The following is a 9,976-nucleotide window of genomic DNA, read 5'->3' as shown; positions in this document are numbered from 1 at the left end:
ACCTATCACCTTATGTAGATATAGTTGCAGAAAAACTTAGGAACCCACCTAAAGAGAACAGAGAAAAATCCACTGCCAATCCTAGGTTAGAAGATCATCATTTGCAAGTAGAAAATAAAAGCTAAGAAACCCAATCGAGTAAACAGAGAACGGGAAAGCTCGAAGCTGAACCCATTTGGAGTCTAAGAGTTTGCGGGGGGGTAAGTAGGAGACTTTCAAAACCGTGGCAATTGGAAGTTTGTATCAACGTGGCATGGTGCAATTTGCATGCAAAATGATGAGGGAACCAGAGAGATATGGTAAAAAGCAATCACAATTAAGGCTTTTTTTTTGTAGTTATACGAAGAAAATATCTCTGCATTGAAGTGTTTCATGTCTACTTGGTTTCTGCATTCTTTTCCTCAATTAAGGTTCTCACCCAAAACTTGGATGGTTGACAACTTTGTTTAGTTTTTTCTTCCGAATGCTTTAGGATTATTTAGGTTTTTTAAAATTAGTTAGACAACTTTAAGTCCGTTTTGGGGAAGGAGACAATCTTGTCCACCTGAAACCAAGTGGAACGACAAGCTTAGGCAAAAAGCTTGGGTATGGCCATGTGGGGGCCACACTACCAGTTTTGTGTGGCCCAAAAATTACAATTGTAAGTCTCAAATTGGCCCCACCATAAGATGGGTAATGAGCACAAATCATAAATCAACGAATATGGCTCATAGTTGGGCATTCTTAAGTGAGCCATCCAATGGTGGGTCCTAATCCTTGGAACAATTAAGTCAGATTGACCTAGTTTTGGGATATTTTGATGTTGGGGTTGGGGTGGATGATATTCTTCATTTTGGTCCTGATCCTTGGAACCACCAAAAGAAAGTTAATCTTTAAAGGGTTGGCCACTGAGATCAAATGAACAACATGGGCTACTAGCATTGAATCCATTCTAACATAACAGGAGTCATTGAAATAGAAAATGGAAACAATTATATTTTTATATGGTGAATTAATTAAACCTCCCTGCACTTTGATCTCTCCAAATTTCTCCCCTGACATTTGGGAGAAATAGTACAAACAAACCCTAGATAGATGTTAAGAATTATACAAACTAAAAATAGCGATGTCATGCTTTTAATTACTTCAAAATTTTCAATTTGCCCATAGGTGACAAAATTGGAGTATCTAGTGACTTAAATACCCCAAAAAAATGTTACCTCAAAAAGAGTATTTTTGGGTATATTGGTTAAAACATTCCAATATTGTTATTGTGGGCAAATTTAGAACTATAAAGTGTTTAAATGCATGGCATCACCATCATCTTTGGTTAGGTTATTAATATCAAACCAAGTTTACATGTCAATGGTTCAACTTAAACCCTTTTGGTCAAATATGCTATTTTACCCCACTTGTATGTAGGTTTCTCCCACCGGTATGAAGGTAAACTTCGGAGGACGTCCAAACTCTGTTTAACCTACCCATTACACTCCCTCTCTCTCTCTCTCTCTCTCTCTCTCTCTCTCTCTCTCTCTCTCTCTCTCTTGTTGCCCCCTCCTTTTCCCTTGTCTCTCATAATGGAGACATCAGTTTCAAACCTGGAAAATATGATGGAAAGAAACCTCACCATCCCATCACAAGACATACTACTGGACAAGGAAACATAGGAGGAAAATGAGAGTAAGCCTTGCCTTCTAGGTAAGTTGATTTTTGATAAAAATTTGAACCTAGTGAGAGTCAAGGAGGCTATCAACGCTTCCTGAAACACTATAAAAGGCTTTACCATTCATAATCTCATGGATGACATTCTCCTCATCAAGTTTGAACATGGTCTAGACCGAAAAATGGTTTGGTAAGAAAGACCCTAATCAATCAAAGGTTTCCCCTTTTTTTCTTGAAAGAATGGATCCCAAACATCCTAGTGAGCCAATTACAGTTCAATAAGTGTAATTTTTGGATTCATATCCTTGATCTCCTTATCAACTGCATGAATTTTTGAACTAGCAAGAAACCCATCCAAGCTGCAGGAACACTACTTGATGAAGATATAGAGAACAAGAATCAATGGGGTACCTTCTTACGAATTTAAGTTGAAGTCGATATCACAAAACCGCTAGCTACTGGAGCTAGTGGTGTCATGAAGAATGGATCAAAATTTTGGTTCAATTTTTAGTATGAATGTCTTGCCTCTCTATGCTTTTACCGTGGGATGCTGGGGCACGAACACCATAGATGCATAAAGAAGTTTGAAGATGAAGAAATTGCTTTGAAGGATGAGAAACCATTCCAATTCGAACTAGCAATTAAGGATGGCCCTCGAGCTTATGGACCTTGGCTTTTACGCTCCTTTATCCCCCTCCTCACCCAGAAAAGAATCCCAATAACCTCAAGCTGTGGCAGATACTCAGGATGGGGAAGAACTCCCCCCCCCCCCCAAATCTCCATGGAAGTGGTGTCTAGTCATCCAACAGATGGAGAAGGATTAGTTGGCCGTCGCCTATGGAAATCTCACCAACGAGAAACTCAAGTACCATCAGCGACGACAAAGGTGGGAATGACAACCTAGAGGTGGGCCTCTCGAGGAAGGAACGTTGACAGAGCATGTTGACCCAGTGATTAGAGCTAAAGCCGAAATAACTGCTTTCCACATTACCATTTCAGGAGGTTACTACTAAGGGAAAGATGTGCATGAATTATCAGTTATAGGGCATGTTGAAAATCATCCAGACAAGATCCCTAGCACCTGTAACCTACAAGATGGACACAAATCTCAAGGTCATATGGGGTCAAACTCAGGAAAATTAGAGATCAAAGCTAAGAGTGGTGAGCCCTTCTTGGCAAACTTAGAAAAGCAGCAAACGATGAACACTATGTGCTCAAACAAGCAGGTTGAGTTCATTCCTTCCTCAACTTCACATGACATGATCGATGTTATATTTGGAAAGAGCCCAAGTCCAATGCATGTTGATAGTCTTTCCCCAAGAAAAGAAAAAGCTATTGGTGCAGGCACAAAAACCAAAAACTTGGCATGTGCCAAGAGAGCTCTGTTTATTCTTGATGAAACAAACTATGAGTAGGGATGTCAATGGGTCGGGTTTGGCATGGGTTTGCCTCAACCCTAAACCGACCCTATAATGCCTCAACTCGAACCCAACCTGGCTCGCCTTAAAATACATACCTTCTGAACCCAGCCCGACCCTATGTGGCTTAACCCGATACTGACCCCACTTGACCCATAATATTTCAATTGTATTTTTTAACATGTTTTGAAGACCTAAAATCCATCAATTTAAGTTTGGAAATTGTTTTATAAAATCTAAGATGTCACTTTTTTCATTTAAAAAAAGAAGAAAAATCAAAACCAACCTATAAATAAATCTTAAACTTTAAAGCTATAAAGTTAGAAGTCAAAAAAGTTACAAGAATACTTTGTATATATGCAAGGTATCATGGCCCGACTGGGTGGGTCAGCCAAAACCCAAACACGACCCGTACCCAACTTGGGATGAATAATCAAAACCCTAACCTGACCCTAAAACCAAATATATTGATCCCAGCCCAACCCTATAGGGTTGGGTCAAGCTGAATTTACCATTTAACCTGACCCATTGACATCCCTAACTGTAAGCCCAACTTGAATAAGAAAAGAACCAAGTTAAACCACATTAATCCAAAGTTGACCACCCTAAACTAGTCTAAGATCAACATGGACCAGCCTCAAGGAAACCAGGTACCTCTCTTTCAATTCTATTTAAATTCTAATGGTTATGATAAATCTAATTGTTATTCTTTCTTCTAAAGGCGAAAAAAATAAAGAAAATAAATCCTAGCTCCATTAAATGGAAAAAAAAAATATGCATCTTTCTGTGGGTATTCAAAAACAAATAAAATGGGGTCTAAAATATTAGGCCAGAAAAATCCCATTACTCTCTTGGAGCTTAACTCTATAACTAAGGGTGGATATTACTATGGCTCTATGGAATGCTTCATAATTGAATCTCCTTATGTGTTCTGGTATGAAGAAAGGGTTCTGGCGGTTGTCCCTCAACAGCCCCACCTGGATCAATGATGCTTTTGAGTTGGAACTGCATGGGGATGGGTGACCTTCATGTAGCTCGACTTGTTAAAAATCTCTCATGCTCCCACAAATCTGATATAATTTTTCTTTTCGAAGTTATGTTGGGTGTCTCTTTAGCAAAAAAAAAAAAGTCTTTCTTTTCTTAAGTCTTGGAACTTTGATGGTTTTGATGCTTTTGGGAGATTGAGGGGATTGATTCTTTCTTGGAGTCATGAGGTCAATTTAGCAGTACTTAAAGTCATTGAATTCCTCATTCATGTAGTCATAAAAGAACCAAACGGGTATGAGTGGTTTTCCTCGTTTGTCTACAGAGGACTTGATCGCAGGTGAAGACAAATTTTCTTTATTCAGCTTCAAGACTGGGCAAGCATAATTAGAAGTCCTTGGCTCTATGTAGGCGATTGAAACTATGTAACCAGTAATGATGACAAAAGAGGGGGGAAGGCCTATAAGTGCTAACTTGATTACTGATTACAATTCAGTGCTCAATGACTGTGGTCTTCAGGATTTGGGTTTCCATGGTTTCTCATTCACTTAGTGTTGAAAAATAAATGGTAAATTGGTCATTGAAAGGCTTGATAGAGCCTACGCCAATTCTAACTAGCTCCTTAGATTTGAAAATGTTTCCATCCTCCACCCCCAAAATTCCAAATCAAATCACTGCCCTATCCTTGTAAAATTCTTGTGTGAGCCACGTGTGGAAGCCCAAACCCTTTAGGTTCGAAAAGGTGTGGTGCACTCACAAGGACTTTGAAGCCAAAGTGAGTGAAATTTGGAGTGGCACCCTGAGGGGATCACAAATGTATAACCTTGCAAAAAAAGGTTAGTGCAGTTGGTCCGACTATGAGAACTTGGAATAAGAAAGTTTTTGGGAATATATCTCAAGACATACAAAAAGCTAATGAAGCTCTGAGAAGAGCCAATGATAGTCCAGTGATGAGAGATGATGTTAAAAAAAACCATAGAAAAATGCTTAGATGATGAGTTCAAGAAAAAAGAAATTCTTTGAAACAAAAATCCAGAATCACTTGGCTTCAACAAGGTGACAAAAACACCAAATTTTTTCATATCTCCACTCTCCAGAGAAGTCATAGAAATATCATTCTAGGAATCAAAGGCAACGATGGAAGATGGATTAGAGAGAGAACACAAGGCTATTGATAATCATTTCTATTGTTTTTTTTTTCTGTGGTCTTTTTACTATTAATGGGGCTAATAGTATGTGTGAGCTCTTAAACAACATTACTACTTGTCTCACAAAATAACAAAGCATGTTGTTGGATCAACAAATCACAAATCAAGAAATTTTGGAAGCCCTTAATCAGATGTCCCTGTCCAAAGCTCCAGAGCTAGATGGCCTCCCAAATTTATTTTTTCAAAAGTACTAGAAGATTGTAGGCAAAGATGTCTTAGAGGCAATCCATGAATTTTTCAAATTGGCTAGGATGCTTAAGGAACTAACCCTCATCACTCTCATCCCAAAAGTACAAATTCCTCAGGTGGCTTCACAATTCAGACCCATCAGCCTCTATAATACTCCTTATAAGATTAAAACCAAGGTTTTAGCTAATAGACTTAAAGGGGTAATCAACAAACTCATCATTCAAAACCAAAGTGCCTCCATTTTGGGTAGACAAATTAATGACAACATTTTACTGACCCATGAAATTTTGCATACAATGGAGAAATTTAAATCCAAATGCAGGTACATGGTCTTCAAGCTAGACATGATGAAAGCTTATGATAGAGTAGAATGGACTTTTCTTGAGGTTGTGATGAAGAAGATGGGGCTTGTTAGCAAGTGGAGGAACTAGGTTATGCAATGTGTAAGAATTGTATCTTATAGAGTACTCATCAATGGCTCATCAGGTAAGACAATTCAGCCTTCTAGAGGTGTAAGACAAGGTGACCCGCTCTCCCCTACCTTTTCTTACTAATTTTAGAAGTTCTCTTCTCCTCTCTAGTAGCTAAATCCATAAACAATGAGATCTCTAGTTTTAAGCTCAGCTGCAATAGCCAACTATTACTCACCTCTTCTTTACGTATGATAGTTACCTCTTTACTATGGTAGATTTGAATGAAGCTCATGAAATCTTGAATATGCTAGAGTTGTATGAAAAGGCTACAGGCCAAAAGGCAAACATCTAGAAATTAGAGGCCTTGTTGAGTAAGAACACCCCTGGAAGGTTCTAGAGATTAGTAGCTCGAAGCCTTGGCATGAGACGTGTTGAACATCTTAGATTCTACCTTGGTCTCCCCTTTGAAGTTCAAAGATCAAGGAGGAAAACTTTCGGCTTCATCACTGATAGAGTTACAAAGAGGTTACAAGGGTGGAAAAATCAAAATCTGTCACTTGTAGGAAAAGAAGTTCTAATTAAATCTGTTATGTCAGCCCTCCCAATTTATTCAATGTCCTGCTTTCTACTCCCACGATCAGTTTGCAACCATATTGTGGAACTTTAGAAGGTCTTTTATTGGGGTGATTCATCTCAAAGAAAAAATATTAATTAGGTTAAATGGAGCACTGTGTGTAAAAATAGGAATGCCTGGGGGTTGGGCTTTAGGGTAAGAGTGCCTTGGCAAATTCTAAAAAATCCAAATTCTTTGTTGGTTCGTGCTCTCAAGGCTAAATATTTTCCTAATGTTTCTTTTCTTTTTGCCAAAATCCCTAAAAAATCTTCTTGGGGCTGGCGTAGCTTTTGTGTTGGAAGAGATCTTGTAATAAAAGGATGTGTTCTGATAATTGGTAATGGAAATTCTGCATGTATTTGGTTAGACCCTTGGATCCCCTCTAGTAGGAACTATAGGGTACCAATCCCCTGCTCTTTAAACTGGGTGAGTGAGCTTATTGATTAGAATTCAAATTCTTGGAAAACTCAAACTGTAAGAGACATCTTTCCTAAAGTGGTGTAATCAGAAACCTTATATATATATATATATATATATATATATATACACATATGTATGTATGTATGTAAGTGTGTATATATTCCTTCGGGTGACCACCAAGATAGATATTGCTAGACCCTTACCAAATCTGGAGATTTCTCTGTTAAAAGTGCCTAATGGCTAGTCAGAACCTCTGAGAACGATTTAGCATTAGATATCGGAGAGGTTGATTCAACTGACACTAAGCTTTGGAAGCTTGTTTGGAAATCCCATCTCTACCCAAAAATTAAGTCTTTCATGTGGAAAGCTCTTAATAATGGGATCCTAGTAAGAAGTCTACTAGCAAAAATGGTCCATATTGCAGATCTGACCTGTCCCCTCTGCCATCGGTGCCCTGAAACTATTGAGCATGCCTTCTTCTTTTATTCCGAGTCTAGAACAATCTGGTTTGCCTCTAGGATTAATATTCGTTCCTTCAAACAATGAATTCTCTCTTGGATTCTGAACAGTTCTCTCTCAAAATCAAAATTATAGTCAATTTTTAATATGTTAGCAGCTATTTGCTAGTGCATCTGGTTGAAGAGGCAAACTGATTTTTGATGAGTCTCTTGACGACCCCTTCCTCATCCTCTCTTGTTGATAGGATTATCCAGGACTCCTCATGCATTCAAGCTCAAACTCACCTAGCCTTGGTGACAGGAAAGAGTAACAACAGTGATGATTGTGGTCCCAGTACTCCCCATGTTCGTTTTGCCTCAATCTGGATCGATGGAAGTTTCATTTCTGATTATTATGCTGGTTGTGGTGCATTTGTTCTAAGTCTCAATGGTGGTTTCATAGCAGCAACAACCTTGAGAGAAGTGCCTCGATCTGCTCTTTTCTCTGAAGCGAGAGTTATCCTTCACAATTTAAAGCTGGCTAAGCATCTAAAGCTTGACAGAATTCAGATTTTTTGTGATTGCTTGACTACAATCAATATCTTGAAGGGCAACTCTTTTGATACAAATAGTGAGATCTGTTTTCTACTTAAAGAGATAAAGGGGGAGATAACTAGGGGTGTAAACGGTATTTGAAAATCCTATTTTGAATTTGATATTCGATATAATTGAATCGAATTCGAATTATTCGAATATCTAATCGGTCAAATTCAGGTATTCTATTCTTACCGAATAGTTAATCAAATTCGAATTCAGATATGACCCGATTCGATTCGATAAATATCCGAATTCAACCGATTATTTAATTCTTAAATATAATATATAAAATATTCTATATAATTTATATATTTAATAATAAAGTTATATAAATAATTAATATATTTATATATTTTATATCAATAAAATATTTATTTTATATATTTATTAATTATCTAAAATAATTAATTAATCGAATTTGAATCGAATCGAATATTCGAATATTTAATCAAATTCGGATATCAAATTCAATGTTTGTCGGATATCGAATCGAATTCGGATATCAGATTTTCTAATTAGACTCGAATTCGGATATTGCCTGGTCCGATTCAAATTCAATCTATTTACACCCCTACAAATAACATGCTTTACTGAAGTTTATTGGAACTTTGTTAAGAGGACAAACAATTGTATAGCTCATTTCTTGGCAAGCCCCTCTGGGCCAAAGGGGGATGCATGGTTTGATGTGATCCCAAACTTCCTGAAGTCGAGGGTTGAATCTTTTACCTCTTCTCTTTGTAATAGAAACTCTATTGACCTTAATGAAGGTTACAAAAAAAAAAAAAAAAGGTTATTAATATCAAACTACCATAAGCAAGCTTTAACGTGGGTCATGCCATGCTAGTAGGGCATGGATTGTACATGGCCTAGATGAAATCACATCTGTGCCCAACGCCCCACATGCACATCTCATCGTCCATTGGGAACATTTCCCGAAATTGTCAATAGGAGATATTTCCAATACATGGTTGAGATATGCTTTGGGGCATTTTGTGGGGCGCCCTCTGTGGGTGTAGATGTGAATTGGGCCTAGATGCAATCCATGTCATGTCGTGCCAGGCCTCATGCCTTGGACCATGCCTAGGTGGCACAGTCCCCATCCCAGTCATGCTGTGTTGGACTTGAGGAACCATGCCGTGGTAGGCTGTATTTTTTTTTTCCTCTTTTATTTCTTAAACCAAGAAAAATAGAATAAAATGAAAAAAATAACATGTAACACTAGAAAATCAACATGAATAGATAATAAGTTAAAAAAGGATGTGAAAATTTTATTTCATTTAAAATTTATTGTATGCAAAAAATATAAAAATTGCATTGAAAAATAATACGATGGAATTGAATATGCCAGACTAAGCATGATGGGGACCATATGGTACCATGCTGGGGACCAGGTACGACATAGGAATCCATGCCATGTTGGGCTTGGGCTATGGAAGGGACTAGGCCGCCAAGGCATGGCCCGATCACTTGTCAGTTGACACGTCTCAAAATGACCCAATGGCATGGGACGACCTACAGGCCCAACAATTATATTTGCCTTTTTAGGTATTTTGACTAAAATACCCCCCATAGCTATAAACTGCTACTAAGGATCATAAGAGGCAAAAAAGATGAATTCAATATTTTTGTATTCTTGTAAATTTTTATTTACCAAGGGAATGCTAATAAGAGGGGGTCTTTGTCTAATGACCAAAATTAAAAGGGTCTTTGTCACAAAAGAAGTGTCGAGTGTCTTTGTCATTGACCTCATACCTTATAATTTATCCAAAAAAGAAAGAACACGAGGATGGATTTAAAAAAAAAATTAAAATTAGATAGGATGTTTTTACAAGTTCGATGATTCTTTGCTTTGTAGACTTTTGGAGTATTGAAAATTGGAACATGTTAATGGCATATACATATGTAATGTCTAATGTTGATGGGTGATGGGTTCTAGAAAAATTAAAATTAAAATTAAAGTTAAGTTGGATAGAAATGATTTAACTATGGGTTTTAGAAAAATTAAAATTAGGTTGCGTAGAAATTATTTCTTTGCATACTTTTGGAGGCTGGAACC

This window comes from Nelumbo nucifera, chromosome 8 (genome assembly GCF_055504915.1).
Source record: "Nelumbo nucifera cultivar China Antique chromosome 8, China Antique-T2T, whole genome shotgun sequence".
Taxonomy (NCBI): Eukaryota; Viridiplantae; Streptophyta; class Magnoliopsida; order Proteales; family Nelumbonaceae; genus Nelumbo; species Nelumbo nucifera.
This window is presented reverse-complemented; position numbering follows the sequence as displayed.